Here is a 26,684-nt window from a genome sequence, read left to right on the forward strand (position 1 = left end):
TTTAACCGAGATCCGCACAGCCGAGTAGTCGGCAAATAAATATCCTGGGATCTCAGCAAATAAAAGCCTAGTTTCAGTAAATCGTGCTTCGTTGCTAAGCAACTGGAGAATCTGTTAGCTGAGTCTCGGTTAAAATCGGGAAACCGAGATTTGCACAGCTGAGCTCGTGAAAAAAATCTAAGTGTGTATACTTACTCTCCGACCGTAGAAGAGGTTAAAATAGCTATCAGCGAGCTAAAGAACTTTAAGACTGCTGGGAAAAAAACTCACTACCATCGCTGCTGTAGGCAAAAAGCCTTGAAAATTGCAAAATACCCGTTGCTAAGGGCAACCCAAAATTACTGTAGAAAAATGTTCTATTTCCCGCTGCATTTTCCACATTTAGAGCCTTCAATGACACTAACGATTTAGAAAATTAATTCACCCACCATAGGCTACTTGATGAGATTCACGTTTTAGAAATACTGTACTGGGAGAGCCACGTGATTTTCGCGAAATTCAAGCCTACTAACTTTACCATTCCCAGCACTGCTGTCACGCATCCTGTTTAACAGTCTGATACCGCTCGAGGAGTTCTCCGTCAGCTAATACCAGGCTGGTTTTCGTGAAGGCCACTCGACAACGGAGTAGATGTTCACTTTGCGAATTCCGGGAGTGTACCGTTATGACTCGAAATCCAGACACTTAAGCACCGCATTAACTTCAAACATCATTTTTACAATTAATGATAATTATTTCCATAATGTACTGTGTATTTTTTCATTGTTAAATGTTTATTTTTTGGCATAGTGTAATAAAAATAGCGATTATTTATTCAAAAAACGTTTAAATATGCGAAAACCAGAGATGTGTCTTGCTTCGAAATCCGGACACTCATATAAGGTTGATTCGAAATCCGGACATTTTTTGCTTCGAATTCCGGACACTTCTTTTTGACGGAATTGTTGCATATTTTTTAAAAAATTCTTCTCACCAACTATATATTTCAGGATTTTGAACAGTTCACTACACGTAATCATAAAAGTTTCGAGTCGTAAGTAACTCTGAAGCTACCAAAAAGGTAAAATAAGTTATGGCAAAATTGCTACTCTCCAATTCATGGCAACTATAAGATGCAGTCCAACATGCGCTGAAATGTGTGAGTATCGATACGCATTTCGTTCTTTTATTTTTGTTATTAATATCTTAATGCCTACAACGATACGTTAACATCTAAAACATATAATTGAAGTTAAAGAATAGTTTTGTGCATAAGTATTACAAGAAAATTTGATTTTATGTTATGAAAAAATGTAAAAACTTTCAAAGTGTCCGGCTTTCGAAGCGTCCGGCAATTCGAAGCAAAACGGTAACATGCAGACTCACCATCTGTTTATTGATTTCAAGGCGGCGAAGATAATGTCTGCACATGGTTTTCCGGCGAAACTAATAAGGTTGATGTGCAATACTGGGGCCTTTCTGCATGGGGCCTTGCTTAGCCGAGTGGTTAGAGTCCGCGGCTACAAAGCAAAGCCATGCTGAAGGTGTCTGGGTTCGAATCCCGGTCGGTCTAGGATCTTTTCGTAATGGAAATTTCCTTGACTTCCCTGGGCATAGAGTATAATCGTGCCTGCCACACAGTTAATAACTGTGGAAGTGCTCATAAGAACACTAAGCTGAGAAGCCGGCTCTGTCCCAGTGGGGACGTTAATGCCAAGAAGAAGAAGAACGTGCAATACTGGATGGTTCGAAATCAAGTGTGGGGATTGCAGATGAGGTGTCAACTTCGTTTGTGACGTAAGGCGGATTGAAGCAAGGAGACGAATTTACTGTTCTAAATTGCACTCAAGGATGCTACTAAGAGATCAAGAGTACAGATAAACGGCATTCATCTCACGGCCGCACATGCTTCTTGGCTTTGCTGACGATATCGATCTTATTTAAATCAATCGCAGGTTATTGAAGGAGACCTTCATGCCTCTGAAAAGGGAGACAGCAAGGATAGGGTTGACCATTAATTCTACTAAAAGGAAGTGCATGGTTGCAAGTAGAGATAGAGGTAGTGTTTGATGAGGATGTGTTTTTGAAGTTATTGAAGAATTTGTTTACCTTGGAACACTTGTGACATGTGTCAACGACGTTTTCCGCGAAGGGAAAAGATATGTTGCGGCTGCGAAAAGGGCCTTTTACGGACTACACACTCAATTTCAAATGCCAAATCTCGGATTAAACGCATGCTGAATTTAAACCGAGATTCGCACAGCTGCGTACTCGGCAAACAAATTTCATGAGATTTCAATTATTAAAAGTCGAGAATCGTAAAACATGTATGTATAAAACATTGATTCTTTCAGTGGCTCTCTACGGACACGAAACGTGGACGTTGAAAGAGCCAGACCGAAAAGCTTTCGGTGTTTGTTTTTGAACGTAAAGTGACAATACTCGGTGGGATACTCGAAAATGTTTTGTGGCGCAGGCGCATGAATCACGAGTTTATCAAATGTACAAAGAATTGAATATTATCAAGCGAGTGAAATAAGGCAGACTACAGTGGCCTAATCACTTAGTGCGAATGTCGGAAGAAAGAATTGCGAAATAGTAGACCAGGAAGACCACGAGTACGCTGGCCGTACGCAGTGGAAGAGGACCTGGCGACCCAAAACGTTCGGGCAACTGCAAAAATATCGCCCAAGACCGACCAAGATGGAGCTCTACGCCCGGTAATGGCGTGACGCTACGATGTAGCCATCAAGGTAAGGTACATATACTGTTAACATTCATAAACTTGATCGTTATTATGAGATTCTTGTAAAAACCTGTAAATTCTTACTTGTTTTTAAATATGAATCGTGGTTTACGGCTAACCAGCCGAGTGGAAGTTTAACAACTACCGAAAAGCTAAACATTACATGCACTTTGCAATTGGATTAAATGGACAAATTGCAAAAAAGTTACACGTCTTCTCAGTGAGAATCGAACTCACGACTCCCTGATCTCTAGTTAGGGCGCGTTACCCCTACGCCATGAGAGGACTCATGGACGCAGAAGTTAACCTGAATTCGATTTCAGCTCAATAATCACGTGGTACTTTTTCGCAAAGTTCACCTTTTTCGGAAGAATTAGATGCCCAATTGTTGTACATTTTCCAGGATATATAATTCAGGATACAGAATCCAGGATAATATAAAAAAAATGTGTTATTTATGATCAGGCAGTTCGCAGCCCATTGAATCTTCTGTAAGATCGATAAACATTATTAGATTATCTGAGATGTTCTAGGTCATCCAAAAAAGTTCTGCGATTCGGAATGTAATGTTAACAAATGTTTGTTTTGCTATGCTATGTTTTAACAAATGTTTGTTTTGCTATGAAAAGTTGCACAAAGTATAAAATCACGTTGATTAAGTGTCCTTCAATTTCTACAGCCAAGATAGATATACTAACGGATACTGAGCCCATTAAGTATCTTTGGGCAGTTATCATCAAAAGACCGGCTCCAAAGGCATGTCAACTTCAATTGTTCTGGTTATACATGAAATCTATGAAATGGTCATCAATGCTCAGGCTTATGCTCATGATCATTTTACCAATATAGTAATCTTAGAACCATCAGGATCCGTTTTAGAATTTTCAAGATCTTGTTGAGTTCTCCGTTAAAATATTCAAAGAACCCGATAGTGAACTCAGAATATCGCTCAAAATCCTTAGGGTTCAGAGAATTTGTTGGTTGGTTGATTTTGTTTAGTAGGATTCTTCACTAGAAATTCTTGGAATACCGTTAGCAATGCTTAGTAATCCCAAGAATCTACTAGGAGACACATTTTACTGATTTTACTGATCATCACCAGATTTTCAGCATAAAAATTCCACTGGACATTCATAAGTGCACTCGTCAAATATCCTGAATCCTGTTAAGATTACCTAGATAAATCTAAGAACTGTGAGAAAATCTACTCAAAATCTTGTTCAAGATCCTCGTATACCGCTGAGATCCTGCACACAATTCATAGGATCCTGCTAGGAATTTCTCGAACCGCGTTAGGAACTCCAAAAGCTCGCTAGGGAAGCACAGATTCGGCTCAGAATCTCACAATAGAAGTGGTTTTTAATAAATTTCTTCATTCAAAATAGTAGAGTTCTACACATCAGTTTTGTCTGAAATTTTGAGCTCTGAACTCCAGTGCAGCATGGAAAACATATCTGCATATCTGCAGATACGAGAAACTTACTAGCCAAAACTCATTGAAGATTGAAGTAGAAGTACAAACGAATTACATGAATCATTTTTCAAACAAATTTATAGAATAATTATAATTCGATGAAAAATTTTATAAACAACATTATAACGGATCTATTAAAAAAACAATCGTGGATGAATTTCAAAATATTCTTAAAAAATCCTGGCAATATCAACAATTCAAAAACAAGAAAATATATCAGAAAATTTGTGGCTGAATTTAAGTAAAATTAAACCTTTTCTTCCGCAAATCACAATTGTTTTTTGACGAACTTGAGACAAACTAAATTAGAAGAATGTTGTGCAGAACTAATTGAACGAATATTCCATACACACTATGTTTAAACCAGCAGAATATAAAGATCGAATGTACCTCGGATTTTTTTCCACTAGAATTTGGTATTTGGTCTATAATTTCATAATCAGAAAGTTACAAAATATTCCATTGGTGAAATTTTTCCCATACATTTTGTATGGGCTGAAATGTGTAGGAAAAAGTGATTTTCACTGATTTTCATAGTCTTTATATGAAAAACAACTAAAAACTGGAAAAAATCAAAATTTCACCGATGGAATATTTTAAAACCTTCCGATTATAAATATATACCCCATTACTGAACTCTAAATAAATCGAGGAACATTTGATTTGCATAATCTGCTGATTCAGACACAGCGTGGTATATGTACTTACTTACTTTCAACTGACTTGAAAATGTATAACTCATCTGTTGGAATTTCTAATGCAATTTCTGGAACAATTTTTACCAATATTAGTTTTTGCTTTTGAAGTCCTGGACGAGTATATGAAAAACTCTTTTAATGTTTTTAGTGGTATCCCTAACTAGGGTTTCTAGTACCGACTACTTTTGTTGAGTACCGGTATTGCGGTACTACAGCGTTCAGTACCGGTAAAATACCGATACCGTCAGCTTTTTTTTTTCTAAATCGAGAAAAATACTCTTATTATGGTATTTTTTATATTAGAAATGGGAATATCGCGAATTTAACTTTTGAGGATAACGCTTTACATTTCTTAAAGATAAAACATTTAAAGTGCGAAATTTTGTTTGCTTTTAGTTTTTGAAGTTTTTGAAAATTACATACATTGAGTTATTAACTACTTAATATTATCAAGAATTATTAAGGGTAATATGTGAGCATTGGTATATGATAAAATAATGATATATCAGTTTATCAACGCTTTTAAATGCAAATTTTACAACAACTTGTTTAGGTGATAAAGTGTGCATATTAATATCTTTTTGTTTTTGTATTTGTTTTAAACTTTTTAGTCTCGCTTGACAAATGTAGAAATTGATACAATATAAAATCTATGGGAAGTTTCTGAGTTCCTAAAATACCGGTACTGGAACTTTCGTGATACCGGTATTTTGGTACTGAAACTCTATACCTACGTCTCTGGCATACCTAAAGATGAGTTTTGATGAGGTTCTTTCAGAAGGCAGGTACAACCAAACCTCTTTTACGCTCACTTTTTTTACGCTCCCTCTTTTTGCGCCCCCTCCATTTACGCTCCACATTTCAACTTACGCTCCCTTTTTTAACGCTCGAAATTCCAAATAATGCTCCCTCTTTTAACGCTCCAAAAATTTCCAACTTACGCTCCTGCCTGGTAACGACCCACCAATGTAGGTAATAATGCGTATTTCTGGAACTCGGTTCCATTCCGGAGATGCCGGAAATCGATGTCTGATGCTGTTTTGGAATCCAAGATGGCGACTTCCGGTTTGTGAAAACCACTCAAAATCCATATATGGGTATTTTTGGAACGGGACCGTTGAGTAGATGACGGAAACCGATGTCTGACGCCATTTCGAATCCAAGATTGCGACTTCCGGGGTTTTAATAAACCGGTAGTCACCATCTTGGATTCCAGAATGGCGTCAGACATCGATTTTCGGCATCTACTCTTCTGTCCCGTTCCATAAATACCCATGTTGCATGGGATTAAAGACCGGAAGTCACCATCTTGAATTCATCGATTTCCATCATACCCATTGGTCCCGGTCCCAAAAATACCCATATTATATGGGTTTCAAGTGATTTCCACAAACCGGAAGTCACCATCTTGGATTCCAAAATGGCGTTAGACGTCGATTTTCGTCATCTACCCATCGGTCCTATTCCAAAAATACCCATATTTCGTGGGTTTCAAGTGATTTTCACAAACCGGAAGTCGCCATCTTGGATTTCAAAATGGCGTCAGACTATGGTTTACGTCATTGACACCCTTGAAGAATACCACGGATAAACCCCACCTCTTCGCAAAAATACTCGAGAATAAATGAAAAGCTTTATTACGCTTCTAATTCTTTTAACTCTCAAAATTCAAACTTACGCTCCCTCCTATTACGCTCCGATTATTTTTGCGCTTCCCAGTTAGAGGCGTAAAAAGAGGTTTGGCTGTATAGGATTTCTTTTAGAGCCACAGATGATTGCAGAAAGTTTACTAGTGATTTATTTAGCAGGTCTGTCAGATGTTGTTCCTGGTTTTTGCCAGAATTTATAAAAAAAATGGCCAGAAAATTCAGCCCGAAGTCGCTTTCTAAGGTTTGTTAGAATCTTCTCCAATTTTTCCCAAATTTTTTTTTTATTTTTGTGGCAAATGCCTCCGAAATATTGATCTGAATTCTTACAGAAAGTTAGCCAGTAATCCCAATATTTCTTTGCACTTTGATATCCATATCTTACTATTTTCCTTTATAATTGTTGGGGGAGACACCTTTGCACAGACGAAACACCTATTGATAGCAGCTTTTTCGTTAAGCAGCTTCAATGCTGTAAAATTCATTTATTTATTATTGTATAGAACTAATCTAATTATTCTATTCAACTCATCTCATTACACGTGGACTTACCTCCGACAGGTACTATTTGCTACAAATTCTACATCTACAGTACCTGCGCATATTGATCAGTGTTGCCAATTTCACAGAAAATTCCTCCACAACAATAATAACACATATCTGTTTCTCGCTATTTCAGTTTGAAAAGTTGACCTAGCCTCAAATTTAATTATCATGACAACACAAAAATAGTAACAATTTTTCCGAAAAAAAAATATATTTGTAACTATATGTTGTAAAGTGATTTTTCAGTGAAAAAACAAGTTTTTATTAACAGGTAATGTGGTCGCTTCAATAGTGCATAGCCGAAGGAATTATTCGAAGAGCTGGTGCAGTTGTGAGTAGAGGAGAAGATTTATGATCTTGAGGTCTAAAGTTCGACTCTCGTTTATATATTTGTTTTCATTTTTTTTACAACAAATAAGCAAGTTCATTATGGCACAAATATGTTGCAAACAAACTCCACGTCTTGTATTTTTTGCGTTGCTATTTAGTGCAAATGTTAGTCATATTTTCAAAAAATTCAATTCTAATTAGTTTAAAGAGATATTTTTATTCTTGAGTTGAAACAAACTGTGCTGCTTGGGATAAAACCAAATGAATATACTTCCAAATTTCGTAAAAAAAAATGCTTAAATATTACATGATTATGTGAATTTAAAGTGAATTCGATTAAAAAATAAAAGGTTGTTCGTTAAAATTTATGTTTATTTTGATGCTTCATATGACGGATTCCATGTCAAATCGGTCAGTCACAGAACTCGACCATCTTCGATTTGGATTAAATTTTGCACATATTTTTGGTATGGTAGAATAAATGTTTTCCATAGAAAAATTTATCATTTTGACTCAAGCGTAACTTTTGAAAATGGCCTATAAATTTTTGCATGCAACTTATTTGCAAAATTCTAACTCTGAAACTGTTGATTTTAGAGAAAAATGTTCTATGAAGAAGTTGTAGAGAACCGTTTGCACTATAAGCAAAAAATATACACTGAAAAAATATTTTATTTATTTTCATATAAAAATCAAAAATAAAACCTAAATTTTAAATTACACAAAAACCCCATTTTTAATATTGTTAAATTTTCACCATAGAATCTTGATAGTAAAAAGATGCTTGGGACAAAGTTTCATGATGGAGAAATTTTTAATAAAAAAGTTTTTCTAAGAACAACTTTTGGTCGATTTTCATAATTTTGATTTTTTGTCGAAATAAATACGTTCTGATGATACAGTAAGTATCTTGAAATGATTCTAAGACATAATGATTGTATGAATAATTTCTCTAGATGTAGCCATTTTCGAATTAAATCGAGTTTAATGCAAAAAATATTGTTTAAATATTAAAATAGGCCATTTTCATAAGTTATTCGCGTTTCTCCATTAATAATAGTACGTTTTCGAGAGTAAAGACCGTATTTCATTCCACTTACTTATTTTTCTTGATCGAGAATCACGAATAACTAATGAAAATGGCCTATTTTAATATTTAAACAATATATTTGCATTAAACTCGATATAAATCGAAAATGGCTACTTCTAGAGAAATTATTCATACAATCATTATGGCCTGGAATCATTTCAAGATGCTTACTATATCATCAGAACGTATTTATTTTGACAAAAATCAAAATTTTGAAAATCGACCAAAAGTTGTTCTTAGAAAAACTTTTTTATTAAAAATTTCTCCATCATGAAACTTTGTCCCAAGCATCCATTTACTATCAAAATTCTATGGTGCAAATTTAAAAAATATTAAAAATGGGGTTTTTGTGTAATTTAAAATTTAAGTTTTATTTTCGATTTTTTTATGAAAATAAATAAAAAAAATTTCAGTGTACATTTTTTTCTTATAGTTCAAATAGTTCACTACAACTTCTTCGTAGAACATTTTTCTCTAAAATCAACAGTTTCAGAGTTAGAATTTTGCAAATAAGTTGCATGCAAAAATTTATAGGCCATTTTCAAAAGTTATGCTTGAGTCAAAATGATAAATTTTTCTATGGAAAACACTTATTCTACCATACCAAAAACATGTGCAAAATTTAATCCAAATCGAAGACTATCGAGCACGATTTTTATTTTTCTCGACTCATTCTGGATGGAATTCGTCATATATGAACATGAATATAACCTTCAATTTATAACATATTTTAGCTCTGAGATTTATAGCTACAATCGACATAGGATGAATTTTACCCAACATTGACTCGACATCGATCCAACTACATCTTGATCACTGACTCGATGCTGACCCAACTTTAACCCGATGACAACCTGACGTTGGTCCTACATCGAGCACAATTCAACCCGATTTGGATCCGATATCTGGTAGACATAATTAGAGAATCAGCCAGGTGTTCCCTTTGTGATCTAATCGGCCACCCATCAGCGCACGATCGTCTAAAAAGCATAGGACAGACATACTGAGGGAAGGATGTAAAGGCGTCTGAATACGAAATAGTTGTAAAATATAAAATTGCTTCGATTCATATCAGCTTCTCACTAATGTGCGTTGATAGCCTCAATCGTAGAGGCAGTTTTGGACATGTGGCAGACTCGAGTTCAAATCCCGTTCTGATCAGATTTTCAAAAGTTGTATTTTTCAAAAACTTTTATGATATTCTAAAAACAGAAAAACAATCTTGAAAATATTACATCAAAAATGAGTTAAAGTTTACTCCGACTAAATTTTATCTTTATTTTTATTGTTTTACGTGTAAGGCGGCATCCACAAATTACGTAACACTCTAGGAGGAGTGGGGGAAGTAAGCTCAAGCGTTACGACTCATACAAAATTTTGAAATTTTTCATACAAAAAGCGCTACAGGGGGGACTTTTTGCTGCTGGCGCCAACTGTTAGCGTTTAAGAACGAAATAAACAGTCGTTACCCTATTTTAATGGTCAAAACAAATCATCCTCTATTGCGTGGGATTGAACAATCAATGGAAAACTGCAAGTAAAGGTAATAATAAATTAGTTCACTTTTGTGACAACAGCGCCACTAGTGTTCTACTACTAGTATTTCTATTGTTGTTACAGTCTTGACAAAATTAAAAACTGATATTATACTTTGTCCAAAATAAAATAACAGTTTTTAATTTAGTCAAGACTGAAAAGCTAAACCAACATCAACAAGAAACTACAGTCGAACTCCCAACGATATAGATTTAAAGGACTGCACTATTAATTTTGAATTTTTATTTCTCAGGATACATTCTCCTAAATCTCGCATAACCTGTGATCTCGCCCTACAAGCCATTGGTAACCGAGTGTGTAGCTTGGTGCTTGGTAGCAAACGAATGAATTTACACGTTATTCAACAATGCTACGACGAAGAGAAGATCCTCCCATATCTCCCAGTGGTGATAGTTTTCAATCTGGGCCATTCATTTGTTTAGAAACAAGGAGCTACACACTCGGCTACCAATGCCTTTAAGGACGAGATCACAAGTTATGCTAGAAATGTTCTGAGCAATAAATATTCTAAATAGGTTTACACTGTAATTTTAATCGTTGTGGAACCACTTATAAATAAGTGGTGACACTCTAAGCACTGAAGGGCAGTATTTCCTGAATTTCTCGGATGCTCTGAAAATTATGTAATGCTCAATATCGCATAGTTGAACCTACCAAAAGAATTAAAACATGAGAGAAGTAATTTCGCTTTCCTCTTCAAAACGGCCAATCTTGGTCTATAATCCGGTTACCATCGTGTAACCCCATTGCATATCATTTACGAACAAAATATTAATTTCTGGCACCGCACCAATAAATGTCATGTGGGCGTCTCCATGACAAGCTTAGAGGCAATGCTGGTGGTTTAAGTTCACCATACAGCCATACCATACCATACCATCATACCCATTGCTAGGCAGACCGGTTTACAACTTCAACCGTTTGAAATGAAGGGTTTGTTATCTTTTTTTTTAATTCTCTATTGCCACTGTTGTGGGAAGCAAAACTTGTCAATCTAAGCAGTTTCAAGCAATAAATGCTAAATGATCACGTCTACACGTGGAGACGACTCGCTTCGGCACCCATAAGACATCTCAGGTGTTAATGCGTGTGAAGAATCAGTGCATACGAAACTAGGGTGTAGCTCAGCCCACGGATTTCCAGGTTGGGTGGATAAGTTTAGTTGTACAGTTATATGATCGTTAAAAATGGTACGAGTTTGGAATGTAATTCAATATAAGTGGCTATTCTTGATACGCTAGTGTATCAGTGCAATCATACTTCTCTACGCTATCTGCATGGACTTGCACTGGTACAAAAACGTCGTAAGTAATTTCACAGAACGGCGCCTCATCTGCTCATCAATTTTTTATGGGAAAATAATAGAAAATCCGAATGCGAGCTGAATGCATTCAAAGTTTAAGGTGAGATAATATTAAAAAGGAAGTTTGTTTTAAAAATTGTTTCAGATTAAAGGATTTGATTATTCTCATTTATCATACCTTGTGGACGTTACTTACGTCGCTTTGAAAAAGTAATCGAGACTTGTCTTACATCTTGCACATAGTGCACAACAACTTTTCTGCGTACACTGGGACCTTGTGGCTCACATTTTCCTCGAATCACAAAACCAGTGGCAGTGCGTCATCACGTGCAACATTATTATTCATCATTTGTGTCGAGCAATGAGCCGCGCAAAATTACGTTTGTTCAATTAAATTTGGAACCCAGACGTGTGCAGAAGGTGTATAGGAAAAGCCATGATATAATTTTGCCAAACTTCAATTTATGGCGGCGTATCGAACTGCCAACACATCATCACCGGGTAGGAGGAGTGCCCGTGCAATAAAAATAATAACGACCACAATTTAAACATTTCGATCCGCTTACAATCTACGCCGCGCTTTCGCCTACCTTCCTATATAGCAAAATTTGCCAACTTAACTCTCTCTATTTTTGGCGCTGCAACCTTCGCGCAAAACTCGCGCTTCCGGTGCACAGGTGTGTGTTTGTATAGGAATTTTGCAGACCTAAACCACAAGTGTACAAACAAGATGATGGGGTTTGCAAATCTCACGCCTACCCTACCGAAAATTGTTGTTTTGCATGGAGATTCCAAGAACCGAACGGAAAAGACTCGTTCACTGACACGCTCCTAAAGTGGGAATTTATTTTGTTCCCATATACGTTTGTATATTTGTGATGTGCAATGCAGTTGGTCGTAAACTTTGATTGGGTATAAAATCAGTTGATTTACTGCGCGCTGGAGGAAACAGTGCATATTTGCTTATTTTTAAATCATTGAAGTTAGTTCATTAAGAATAATCGAGAGCAATGTGGCTATTTGTATCAATTAAATTTGTTTAAAATATTAAGAATATTGATGAACGGTGACCAGCAATGATTTTAATCAGATATTATTAATTATTATATTCGACATTTGTTCCAATGTTTCAACATTGAATATTCTAAGTAACTCATTAGTACTATACCAGTGAGGGAGCTTCAGAATCGTTTTTATAATTTTATTTTAAACACTCTCCCATGACCGATGTTTGGCATTAAAGTCACCAATGAAACAAAATTTAGACTTATTCCGAGTCAATTTTCGCAAGTCAGCTTGAAGTAAATTAACATGCAGCCCAGAGCATTAAAATGGCAAATAGGCAGCTATGAACAGAGTTGGGAAAAGTTCTGAGATTCACACTACAGTAGGCAAGCGTAGAAAATCACAGTCAGCGAAGCCAATGAAACTCACGCCTATCGCTGATGTAGGCAAAATGCCTTGAAAATAGCAAAACACTCGTTGCTAAGGGCAACCCAAAACTACTGTAGAAAAATGTTCTATTTCCCGCCGCATTTCCCGCATTTAAAAGGAAAATAACCATCATCGTTTTGCAAATTTCAAAACCAGTTTTTTGCTCAAAATCAAAGCAATGCTCAAGAACATCTATCATTGCATTGCACTTGCTATCTGAAATACGATATAGATTTTCAAAAGGATTGATTGAAATTTGAACGAAAAAGCTGGTTTTGAATTTTTGGTGATTGCTGATGATTGAATGATGGATTCTTGAGCCTTAAGAGGAAAATAACCATCATCGTTTTATAAATTTTCAAAATCAGTTTTTTTGCTCAAAAATTAGGCAATGTTCAAGAAAATCTATCATTACATTACACTTGCTAACTGTATTGCGATGATAGATTTTTATGAGGTTTTCTTTAAATTTGAATGAAAAAACTGGTTTTTCATTTTTGATGATTGCTGATGATTGAATGATGGATTCTTGAGCCTTAAAGCCTTCAATGACACTACTAATTAAGAAAATTCATGAACCCAAAATAGGCTACTTGATGAGATTCACGATTTTAAACTACTGTAGTGAGAGAAGTCACGTGCTTTTCGCGAAATTCAAGCCTACTACTATTACCATTCCCAGCCCTGGCTATGAAAGTATATTTACCGAGCTGTGTTTCAACAGAAACACCCAAAGTTTCAAAAATGTTGGTTTCAAATGACGAAAACAGTTGATGTTTTATACGCCTATGAATGATGATTGCAACTTCTCCACATGCCACATCAAGTCGATCATTACGATAAACAAAAATGTTTGGATCTCTTTTGAGTTTGGATCCAGGTTTCAAATAAGTTTCAGTAATAACTGCAACATGTACGTTATTTGTTGTAAGAAAATTAATAAGCTCGTCATCTTTACCATTCAGAGAACAAGCATTCCAAAAATATTTAAATTATTATTTGGATCCATTAGACAACGTAATCCAATAACAATTTGATTTGTAAATTTTACTCCAACTTGGACTGCTTCAATCATAGTGGTGGTTTTGAACATTCCATCAATCATTTGATTCAATTGTTCAGTTAGAAAAATAAAATCAGAGGGAGGCATATTACTTGAAGTGAGTACATTATCTGATGATTTTCCGTTAGAATTTTCGGTAAACGAAGAGGCGGAGTAGAAGTTTCCTGTGGCGGAAAGGTTTTTGCCATATTATTTGAAATAATTGGAACAGTTTCTCGTAGTATGAAAAAAAATGAGTTTATAGTACCTGCTACGATATCAGCATAGGATTTTCCTGGAGTAGATCCATTCGAAATTGAAAGATTCGAACTACGCTGACGACGGAATAAAATTAGTTTGTAAATAAGCAAAATTATGATCTTCCTGATGGGTATGATTCTTAATCAAGCGGTCGTTAACTGAAAAAATGAACATTGTTCGATACTCTACCAGAAGAATTCCGAAAACGACCATTATTGTAACGTACATTGCCGTTCATTTGCCTGGCACGAGCCTCGACGACTCGCCTACGCGAAGGGCAAGCCCAAAAGTTAGACTTATGGTTGCCCCCGCAATTTTCGCATATGAACTTATCGGTATCTTCCTTCACAGGACAGACGTCTTAAGCGTGAGAATAACCTCCGTAAATCATGCATTCAGCATCCATGCGACAATGTTTTATTCAATGACCCCACTTTTGGTACCGACGGCACTGAGTGGGGTTCTGGAAATTTCCTCCAGGTTTCTGGACATGTTCTCATGTCACATGGACATCGAGCGTGAGTCTTGCTTTTTCAAAAACTTTAATATTATTTAGATAACTCTCATTAAAGTTTTCCGATGAATATCAGATTGGGTTCTCTTTTTCATAATGATTACTTGGACTGAGGAAAATCCAAGTAACCCAAGTAACCATAAGCACTAATAATAAGCCCTTAATCAGCATCATAAATGCGTACATGCATTATAATAGCACCACAAATGCTTACACACCCTATAACAGCACTTCCGCTGCATAGAAACCCTATTACAGCATCATTAATGCTTCTAAGCCTGATGCATACGGGCATTAAATAAGCACTATATTGGCTCTATATTCGCATACAGGGCCTGTTTAAATGCCATCCAGTGTTTTGACAGATATACCACGTGCTTTGTGTTTACATATAGTGGTGAGAGGGAGTCAAACATAAGTCTTCTCACTACTACAATTGCAGCTTTTATGACGGGGAAATGTGGTGGTTTAAATTGGTCACTTTTCTTTCCAATACTATTCATCTTATGTGGGCGAAGGAGCAAAGGAGCAGAACTTCAACAACTCAACAATACAGGTGTCGCAGGTTCGAGACGCAAAATGAGGAATTTCATCATCATAAAACAAGGATCCATATGTGGCAATTTCAAGTCCTCAAAAGGATTAAAACCACCAAAATGAATAAGTCTGATACGGAGAAGTACTATCTCAATCATTTTATTACATTTTGCATACTATTCGAGGTTTCCATTTTCATTCATTTATTCATTTACCTCGTGTACCAGCTGCTTGGCCGCATACGCGAAAGTTCTCTGGCTGCGTACGCGAAAGCACAAAATATTCGCCCGAAAAACCTGGCGAAAACAACTGACGTTTCTCACGTGGTCTTATATCAGCACTAGTGATGCCGAGAAGCACGGTTATATCTTCGCATTATAAGGGCACGCTATTTCGCCTTTTCTGGCATTATAATAGCATTATATGCGTATATAAAACTGACAAGCATCAAATGATTACCCTATATGCGCATATAATGCTGTTACCGTGCCGCATTATCGTGCTTACTGGTTACTTGGGAAATCATTTATTCCATTTTATATTTTTTTCAGGTGACTTTTAGTCACTTGAGATAAGTAAAAAAAATGTGCTTTTTCTTTTCAAAATGTTAGAGAAGAAGTTTGCTATCTTCAAGAGTTTACGGCAAAACGCGACAGTCTCCTTTCCTTGCGATTTGGAAGGAAACCTTGATTCCCCAAATGGAGTTCAAAATCTTCTGTCTGTCCCCCCAAATTCGGAACAACTAACCACGATAGGTGGCACTCTTTGTTTCCTCACTTGAATCGAAGAGCTTGGGCTAGTGGCTTTATTTTATGTTCGGAAAATTTGTCTAGAGCATCGAACTAATTGCTTATTAACCATTTCACCCTTGAGCGAAAGCACGCATTCCGGAGAAACGTCCTTTCTTCCATTTTTGCCAATTTTTAGTAACAGTTTTAAACCCCATTTTTTTTGGAAGGAAGTTGTGAATCCAGAGATTCACCCTTCATTTTGTTTGTAGTTGCAACCATGTTTAGTGAATAAACGAAAGAAGACGAGGCCTCCTAAGAAGTTTTTTTTCTCCAAGACGGTGTCCAAGAAGAATTACCACCGCTATCTTTCGCCAACGGGTCGAACGAAGAATCGAAGGCACGGGTCCAAACAAGGATCGTAAAAGGGATCAATAGTAGAAAAAATAGTACTGAAAAGTACTGTTTTAGTAGCACTGAAAAGTACCGTTTTTAATTTTAGCACTGAAATGTACTGTTTTTTAGCACTGAAAAGTACTGTTTTATTGCTTTAGGTAGTTTTTATAAAACGTCCAAGAGCAGAGAGAATTCGTGTACGCACAGCACAAAGGTATGATGCGCACTGAATTCAGAGATTCATCCTTCCTTTTGTTCGTTGTTGAAACATTCAGTGAATAATCGAAAGAAGAAGTGGCCTTATAATAGGTTTGTTTTTTTATCAAGACGGCGCCAAGAATGATTACCAACGCTAGCTTTCACTAACGGGTTCAACGAAAAACCGAAATTGTGTACATACAGCACGAGAGAAAGATGATCACTGAAATTTAAATGCATGGTCTCTTCAACGTTGTAAGAAAAATAAGTGTAATAAGTGTTCATCACACCTACACAGTTTCATTGAAATTTTGAAAGTGTTTGACAGCTACCCTACTTACATTACTTGCCCATGTACACAAGAAATGTGGCAATTAGAGCAGAAGTGCTTCTTTTCAGGTTGAAAGAAAAATTTAGGAAAAAATACGAAATGACCTACAGAAAAATAGAATTGGCTATGCTTGAAGTAAAATGTGACGCTCAAACACCAGGACATTCATATAAGTGTATATATAGATAGATTTACCGTTCTTATGATGTGGTTGTATATAACAGATGATTGTGTTCAGAACTTACCTGAAAAGAAAAAAAGGAAAAACGTTAGTATTGGAGAAAATACGTGAGTTGAAAATATGGTTGTTCAAAAATAAATAACTATCGTAAAATAGGATAACTATGATAGATTTATAAAATATAACAACACTCATGTGGTATTTTGATGAAAAAAGTTAATCCATGAAATCTTTAGGGACACTCCTCCCCAGTTTGTTCATCTGGACTCCCATAATCTATCGTGGAAGTTGAAAATAAAACGGATAGTACGATTGTCCCCTTTAGCTGCCTTTCTTTACATAATTCCATTTCAGCGAGCTAGCAATTGCGCTTAAGGCTAGGGCAATCAACCCGAACTAAACGTGGGAATAACTTTGTTCCATCCTAGTGAGGTCAGTATCACATAAACATTTCTTTGACACGTCACTTCCAACTATTTCGGATTTAATCTGAAACGGTTGGCACAATTGTGTCCGTTACATTCATTTAAAAATACAAAATTGTTCATTGATTAAATAGTTTTATTATGTGTGTCATATCATTGATATGCTGCGATAAAAATAATAAATTTTGCCGATTCTATAAATTTTCAGGAATGTTTCACAAACTGGATATACTAAACTAGACTAGAATTACAGTTTTGAAGTTGATTTCTACATTTTGCACGGTGCTCTCCTGACCGTTATTATCAGAAAAAAATCTCCATCAAATCTATGCTCACCAGTCGTTTTCTATGCATATCTGGGCAAACATTTTAAAATCTACTATTAGGGGCTCGTTTTGAAGTTTTGCCCTTTTTAGGGGCGGTCCACTAATTACGTAAGACAATTTTGGCAGTTTTTAGACCCCCCCTCCCTCCATGGTAAGATTTTTTGTATGAAAATTAAAAATAATTTGTTTGGCGCGTAAGAAATCTCGAAATACCTCATTTAAACGGCTAGTGGTGGCTGAACGACACTTATTTGTGACGGTTATGATAAAAGATTAATATAATACACCTTGTTGTCATAAAAGCTGCTTTTAAACTGATTGACTTGCAATCTTGATAACTTACCTTATTTATACCTCTGAAATCAGCATTTGAGCCCTACAGATGCATTGCGAATGCATTACGATGCATTGCAAACACTTACACGACAAGCTAATGTCTGTTTTCATTGTTTTTGCGGCTTTAATTTTACATGTCTTACTTAAAACTCAATACTCAAATCAAACCCCCCTTGAAAAGATTCTACCCCGTAACCCGGAATTTCATTTCCCCGAATGTCACTAACCCGAGAGTCATCACCCTGAACGCATCATTATCTGAATGCTATTGTCCCGAATTTGTAATTATCTTGAATGACATTGCCCCGTGATAATGTCATTCGAAATAATGCCTTTCTAGGAACTGGAACTCGACGTTATGGTTTTCAGGTTCATGGCATTCTGGGTAATAGAATTCAGAGGGGTGTAATTTCAAAAAGACTCAACTTTCAGTTTGTGTTACCGGAAAATCTAAATTTTTCTGAGGCCGTGTTTGTTACCTGTTAATCTATCTACCATAACACTTTATGAATCCTACACAAACTGATGATTTATCTGTAAAATTCCATTTTTTTTTCGATCGCAAACTGTGTCTGTGAAGTTGGGATTCACCCGCTGCTATAATCAGTGAAGATAAACGAAAATAAATCATACTTTGCTAAACAAACTCTTCATAGGTGATAAAGACAATTAAGCTCTGTAAGTGCTACGATTTCAAATTCCATTTAACAAAATAATAACGGATGTTCTATACTTTGCATTATATTTTTATTTTTTTCATTTAATATCGCTGCTACCTACATCGTTAATTTTATTTTATGCCATACCCTGCTACCCTAACCGAAAACTCAAGTCCGAAAGTATTCTTTGACGTCAACTTACACTTCGATATACAACATGAATTGCATGTTCAATAATCTTAATCGTGAGTTGTATTGATCTGAGACGAGACTCGCGAAGACGGTCTTCTTTTTCTGTGATTGCTGAGTTTTTTTCTTATTCCACTTTGTGTTTATACCAATTATGCGCAAACCGTTCAAATCCTCACATGAACCTCTCAGCAAAAAATGATTGAGTTTGCATCACATCGAATCATAAATAGCCGTTTGAGTGAAATTTCATGCCAGCAAACGTAGCAGACATTAGAAATAATTAATCTTCTGCTTAGATTTATCAGCAACTTTGGAAAAAACTGCGCCGCTGACTGTGGTTTTCAATAACAATTTACTTTGAACACAATACTTTTCACTTTTTCAGCCATAAAACGGTGGGCTGCATTTGACGTTTCGTAAGAGGGGAATCTGGGCTGCATATGACGTTGATATTTTTCCTCTTCGCGAGTCTCTCTCAGGTATTGATGAAGCAATGACCAAACTATCCCGAACACTGTTGAGCATGAGCATGAGCATGATTGACCGCCCGCAGTTGCTACTCCGTTATTGCAAGAACAGCTGTACTTACACAGGGAACCAACAGACGCTACTCGGGATCAGTATCATCCTCAATGTGTAAATACTGGTGCTCTTATTATTATAACAAACAATACCGGCGCCGGCTGCGACCGAATGCAGGTCAATTTGGGAATGGGAGGGAAATGTTGACGTGTTACTTGCTTTACAGAAGCCGAGGAGTCCTCTGCACTTCCACAAGAAAACACTGGGAGTTTGGATATGGGAAAGGATTCGTTTTGGTAAACGATAAATATATAATTCGAAATGAATACGTGAGCATATATACGAACGACCGCACTATCCAAACCAGACATGATACTGATTTCGTTGCTCGCTCGACAGGAGCATACAACAGGTTCAACGTATCAAACACTACTGACGCGTTTTTTTTTTTGTTTTTCACCGGCGCATTTCGTTTTTTTCTTCCGCGCAACGCGAACCGGACACAATGGATCCGGATTCCGTCGCTCGCCCGCAAGGAGCATGCAACAGATTCAACGGATCCAATACTACTGATGCGTTTGTTTTTTTTTTTTCACCGGCACACTTCGTTGTTTCTTCCGCGCAGAGCAAACTGGACACAATGTATCCGGATTCCGTCGCTCGCCCGCAAGGAGCATGCAACAGATTCAACGGATCCAACACTACTCCAAACTATCCAGAACACTGTTGTATAAAAACTAATTTGGTTGCATGATGAAATTGGCTCCGTAATGGCTTATAGCACTTGAGCATACGACAAATCAATTAATTGTGAAAGACTTTTGCGGCATGTAAGATCAATGTGTCATTGAAAACATTTGAACATGCTTAACAGTATTATAATGCCTAATTAATATATTAAAAATGAGTGTCTACAATGGTTACACCTCCAAAAGATATCCATATTTTGTTGATCTTCTCATTAAAAACTCCATTTAGTTATTTGTAACCTAATAACTAAAAACACCAAATTTGAACAAGTCTTTGAAGGTTTATTTCTTCTGATAATCATGGCCAATAAAAATCCGTGTAAATATCTCAGATTTTTCCTGAATTTGTGGGCTTATACAATAAAAAGGGCGTAACTTCAAAACGGGCCCTACGATTTTTATTTAAATTTTGCTCAGACATGCATCTTAGCTATAGAAAACGACTGGTGAGCACAGATTTGATGGAGATTTTTCGGATAATAACGGTCAGGGTAGAACCGTGTTTTGTCAATGATCCTTCCACTAGGCATTATGCGTCAACTTGAATAGAAGCTGTTCCTTCGTCAATTATTTAAGGAGCAATATAAATAGCAGTATTATATTACAGCACATTGTATAAGTAGTACATACAGGTCGGACTCGATTATCCGGAGTATCAATTTTTTCACTCCGAATAATCGAATCCTCCGGATAATCAAATCACTAAGAATAAAATTAAAATCTTTGACAAAAGAACTTAAATATTATCTTTTTTTGTTGTTTTATTTATATGATGCGGTGGCGTAGCCAGAAATTTTCTCTACGAACGGTAGGGGTCTTTTTACGAGAAAAAAATTACCGGCATACACAAAAAAAAAACACTTTTTCAAACCCCCCTTTTCTTAAATACATTCTAAATTGCAAAACCATTCATATTGTATATTGCAATACCAAATTATCTCAGATTTATGAAAAAAAAATTGAAAAACAAGAACATCAAAAAACAAATTCAGATAATCGAGTCCGACCTGTATTTTGTTTATGATCTGTCCACTTGTCAAGAGTGAAACTAAGGGCTATCTTTGGCCTAGTGGTAACGTACGCTGTTGCAAAGCAAAGCCTGGGTGTCTGGGTTCAATACCCGGTCGGTCCAGCATTATTTTGTAATGGAAACTTTGTTGACTTCCCTGGGTATAGAATATCATTGCGCCTGCCACACGATATACAAATGGCAACTTTAAAAAGAAAGCTCTCAGTTTATAACTATTTAAGTGCTCTTAGAGCTCTAGGCTGATGAGCAGGCTCTCTCTCAATGAGGACGTAATGCCAACGTGAAGAAAAAGTTGTGAAGCTAATCGTTGGACACTATGCAGAAAATTAGGCATTGTTTCCACTGATTGTCAGAGACTTCAAACACTTCAAGCTTCCTTCATTGCGCTCACGTGACACTTTATACTGGGTAAGATTATCTGAGCTCCGATCCGCTCCAACATCCGTAGACGACAATTACGTACTAATGATGATGACAGAATTTGTCCCATTAAATCCATTAGTCTATCATTCTGCTCCGCAAACACAATACAGCTCTAACGGCAGTCGCCATCGTTTCAGAATGTAGGTTAATCCGATGACAGTTTTCGACATGCCTCCACAAATTGTTTACTCTCCGGCGAACCCGATTGCAGTCGGTGCTGCTTTTCAGCCATATTTAGGGTAAATGTACCAGCGTTCGCCACCCTAAGGAGATGACTTTTGAATATTGTCAATATGTTAAACGTAACCTTTCAATCCATTTTAACGAGAAAAATATGAGAACTGATAAGAAATTTTGTTCACCTAGGGTATTTCAGTATTTGTCATGTTATTAATTTCGGCTCCTGAATTCGTTACCTACATCGATTTTTAACGATGGAGGCGAATCCAGAAATACCATAGCGAAAAATGCTGCAGAGGACCAACATTCATGGAAAAAATTTTTTTACTATTATTATCTCAACAAATATCAAGGTTTCTGAGAATGTTGCCACACAATTTCAAAAAGGTTTGATTAATACAAAACAATGAATGCCAATTTGTGTCGTAAAACAGTACATAATCCGGGGTGGCGAATACCGATGAATACCGGTACATCCACCCTTTTATCCCAACAAACAGAAACAGAACAAAAACCGATCGCATTATGGCTACCGTTTTTCCAGATTAAATCCCTGAAACATGATTTTGGCCGTTTGTCGTCGTCGCATCTATATTTAACCTCCGGTAGTAAACGCAGACGGATCGCCATGAACCGCAAGACAGTCCCAAGTGTGGAGAAACTTGAAGGAATTATGCCTTCGCCAAACAAAACGCGCATAACGACTTGACGTTCGCACTCTGATGGCAGTGCAATATAATGACCCGAGTAAGTTAATCTGCGTACAAGGTTTATAATTATGCCGGCGACGGACGGCGGCGCGATGATGACATTGGGAAGCTGTTTAAGGTAATCGAGGAAGATGGTACCGGGGTGACGTTCTTTTTTATTTCTATAATAATTCATTACGTACTCGAGCAATAACAATACATCGAGGTGTGGTGTGACTTATGCGTAGAAACCCGAGTTGAATTTGAGATCATTCTACGCGTTTATCACTGGACTATTGGATTTAGTTTTTGCAAATACAGAAGCGCTAACAGAAATGCGCAAGTGCATCAAACCAAGTCGTTGTACCGTTTTGTCTCAAATTCCGAACAGACTCATATTCCGAACACTCGGTTTTTGTATGGAGATTCGGTTGAAATGTTTCACTGAAATATGTCACCAAATAACAAGGAAATGGCAGTCAATTTGAATTCAATTCAATTAACGTCTCCAATATAATTTATACCGCGGGATTAGTGATGATTCCCTTGTTTGAGACCAGTAGAACAAGCTCAAATAAACTTATTTGCGAAATTATTCATTTGAATACAATTTATTCGAGCTGTTCGGAATTTGAAACAAGGTGTTCGGAATATGAGACAGAATGAACACAGTGTTCGTTATTTGAATCAAAATGTTGTTCTACACTTTTGCGTAAAAACAATACTGAAACTTATTAAATTAACATTATTATTGGTACACCCAACAGCTTACAGTTAGGCTTTGCGAAGAAATTAAAATGTACATATATATCAGCCAATTTATGCCTACCAAATGCATTCAAAGTCACTTTCGGCCTTAAGTGTTCGGAATATGAGTCAAAACGGTAATCAAAGGACTCAAACGACATATTTGAAAGTTGTTGGTGCAATACATGCTCATAGTAGTGCAATGAAGTGATGAAAGTAATAATTCATACTTATTAGTAATGAAAGTAATAAGTGATATATTGATAGATGTAGTCAATGCCTAGTTAACCCTAAGTCCTATTGACCCTAAATGAAAATGAGATACGATTGAATTAGATAACCACGTTTTCTGCAGTTGATTGATCCTTCAAATGACCATTTTCAGATTCCCGGACTCCTCAGACACTGTACAGGGGGAAATTTGTATCTAAACTTCTGTATCAAGCTTATGGAAACGCGTTTTTGTGAACTTTTATGTTTGATATATACTTTTCAAAAATTGAAAGGTTTAAGTATCCAACAAATCTATAGCAAGTTCTTCCGGGGCATTAAATCCGAGTGTTCAAAACTGATCGTTTATTATGCTGAATATCAGATTTTATAACTTATGCAAATAAGGAATATTGTCTTAGTAATGAGATATCGATAACTTGGCATGTCCCTAAAACAGCCTTATTTTACTCAACCTGACCCAGTAATCCACTGGAATTACTTCTGCAAAATAAATATTGCCGAATTCCTTTAGCCACTTTTAGAAACTAGATTTGTGTGCCAGTATACTGACAAAAACTAATTGGAATCCGTCAAGTATTCGCTGAGTGGTGAAAGTTTTAGTATTTTAGTGTTCACCAGTGATGGAAAGTGACGAACATTTCTTCTGAACTGGAACAAAAACAAAACCAAGGCTCCCGAGCGTCAGAGCGCTGTTTTACTCGCATCTGTCGGCTCCCGAGTTACTGAAGCTAAAAGTGATTCGCGAACCTGATCGGAGCTGTTCACAGTCATGTTGTGCTTTTGGGAAAAAAGCTGCTTCCCCTCCGAGATTTATGGTTTCCAAGGGCTTTTGACTACAAACTAGTAGTTTACTGTCGATATGATGGTTATACAATAAATTTGTCTGTCAAAACCATAATAAATCACACCTTACTCGGTGACTCGCGAGTAAACGTCCCGAGCTTGTTGCTACTTCTTTTGACATGTTCTCCCGAGCAGACGGGTGCGGACTTACTCACACCTAGCCAGTTCCCGAGTCTGTGATGTTTGTTATGCGTTGGTATACACTCGTGAGCTGCTTCGTGATGCGAACTTTTCCAGCACTGGTGTTCACTCAGACCTATACGGGTTAATTCAAGGAAGTGGATTTCATGAAATCTAGAAAGAATCTGATGGATAATAAAGTATTCGCAGACAAATAGAATCATCCCAAAAATTTCTGATAAAGAAATATTGAAATTCTACGAGCATTAATATGATATATTTTGAAAGCAGCTCAAGTCCAGTAAGTTCATTTTTTTAATCTGAACAAATTGTTCAACAACATTTTAGATTTATTTTATATCTTTACTACTGAGAATTTAAGCCCAAAGCTAGTTTTTCTCGGGACCAATGGACCGAAAGAAGGCATCACTGCCTCGAGGATGGGATTCGATTCCAGGTCCTCGACGCGAGAGGAATGTGTTCTAAGCGTATACGGTCCTGCCTTGTTGGATTTTAAGTTTTTGAATCTACATGCGTTATAAGCGAAACTGATGGTAATTATGATAATAAGTAAATCATATCAGTAAAATACATTCAGTTATAATCTTGTTTAGGGGCCTTCTTTAGCCGAGTGGTTAGCACCCGCGGCTACAAAGCAAAGCCATGCTGAAGGTGTCTGGGTTCCGGTCGGTCCAGGATCTTTTCGTAATGGAAATTTTCTAGACTTCCCTGGGTATAGAGTATTATCGTACATGCCACATGATATACTAATGCGAAAATGGCAACTTCGGCAAAGAAAGCTCTCAGTTTATAACTGAGAAGCAGGCTCTGTTCCAGTGAGAACGTAATGCCAAGATGAAGAAGTATAATCTTGTTTCTTCCATCTAGTCGGGTGGAAGGGACGAATGACCTTCTGGTTAAAGTGCCTGTCAAAAAAACAACAACAAATCTAGTCGAGTTACTTGTATGAATGGTTAGGGGCCTTTGTTTTATTTTATTGTTATATGGTGAAGAACCAATTGGGCACTTCCATGATTCACTTTGGCATGGGGGGTTTTTCTTGGCCGAATTGTCTGAAACTTTGCAACAAGAAGCGCTTCAGTACGACGCATATTGTGGCCAAATATGAGCTCTGTAGTTTTCATAAAACTCCACTGCCCAAGTGAATCAAAAGTGCCAAGAATAGGATTCGGCTCCCTACTCGTTTATGTTCTTGCAGGACCATGGTTCTTGCAAGAACATCATACAAATCAATACAATATCCGTTCACTTATATGAAGGGTTTGAAGTTTATGGCATAATTAAATACCATCAATATACAAAAGAGATGGTCGAGTTCCACATTTTTCAAACATGAATTCGATCCGTATCCGATTTTTTTTTTATGTTTTCATACCTGGATCCGATCCAAACTCGACATAATAATTTAATACAAAACCCGGACCGACCCGAATCAAAAAATATAGTCATTCAATCCTGAACCCAACCTGAAACTCGAAAAATGTAATTAGTAGACACGACTACAAACTGGTATTAAAAATTCGTCATTTCTGATGAATATGGAATCTTTGAACAATCGGCACGAAATATTGCTGTTCCAAAACCGAATATTCATAACAGTCACAGCTAAACGAACAAATGTTTTCATATCAACACTCATTCATGCTGAAAACATGAAGCAATCGATCAAATGTCCGGTTCCGAGCACTGTTTGGTCCCTTAGATTTATGCTCTTGAAAATTCTTTGTTTGAATTCATTTCGCCTGTACCTTAAAGTCAGACTGTGATATCAATTATGTATTATGAAGAAAACACATACTCTCGACATATATAGAAAGCGTTGTGTTTGGATGGGCATCTAATTCTTCCGAAAGAGGTGCACTTTGCGAAAAAGGACCACGCGATTATTGAGCTGAAATTGAATTCAGGTTAACTTCTGCGTCCATGAGTCGTCTCATGGCGTAGGGGTAACGCGCTCTAACTAGATATCAGGGATTCGTGAGTTCGATTCTCACCGAGAAGACATGTAACTTTTTCGCAAAACTTCACATCAATTAGACCATTTAATTCAATTGCAAAGTATATGTAATGTTTAGCTTTTCAGTAGTTGTTAAAACTTCCACTCGGCTGGTTAGCCGTAAACCACGATTCATAATTAATTAAAAACAAGTAGGTACATGCTCTCGAATTGTTTTCATTTTGATACTCGATTTTGCTC

At 36.7% G+C, this 26,684-nt stretch overlaps 1 protein-coding gene across 7 annotated transcripts in view; it reads right to left on the bottom strand.

Annotated features, from left to right (window-relative positions):
- Positions 1 to 26,684, bottom strand: part of LOC5579847 (probable Ras GTPase-activating protein) — a 538,326-nt gene that overhangs the window by 274,792 nt on the left and 236,850 nt on the right. The window lies entirely within an intron of this gene.

The sequence above is a fragment of the Aedes aegypti genome, chromosome 3 (genome assembly GCF_002204515.2).
Source record: "Aedes aegypti strain LVP_AGWG chromosome 3, AaegL5.0 Primary Assembly, whole genome shotgun sequence".
Lineage (NCBI taxonomy): Eukaryota > Metazoa > Arthropoda > Insecta > Diptera > Culicidae > Aedes > Aedes aegypti.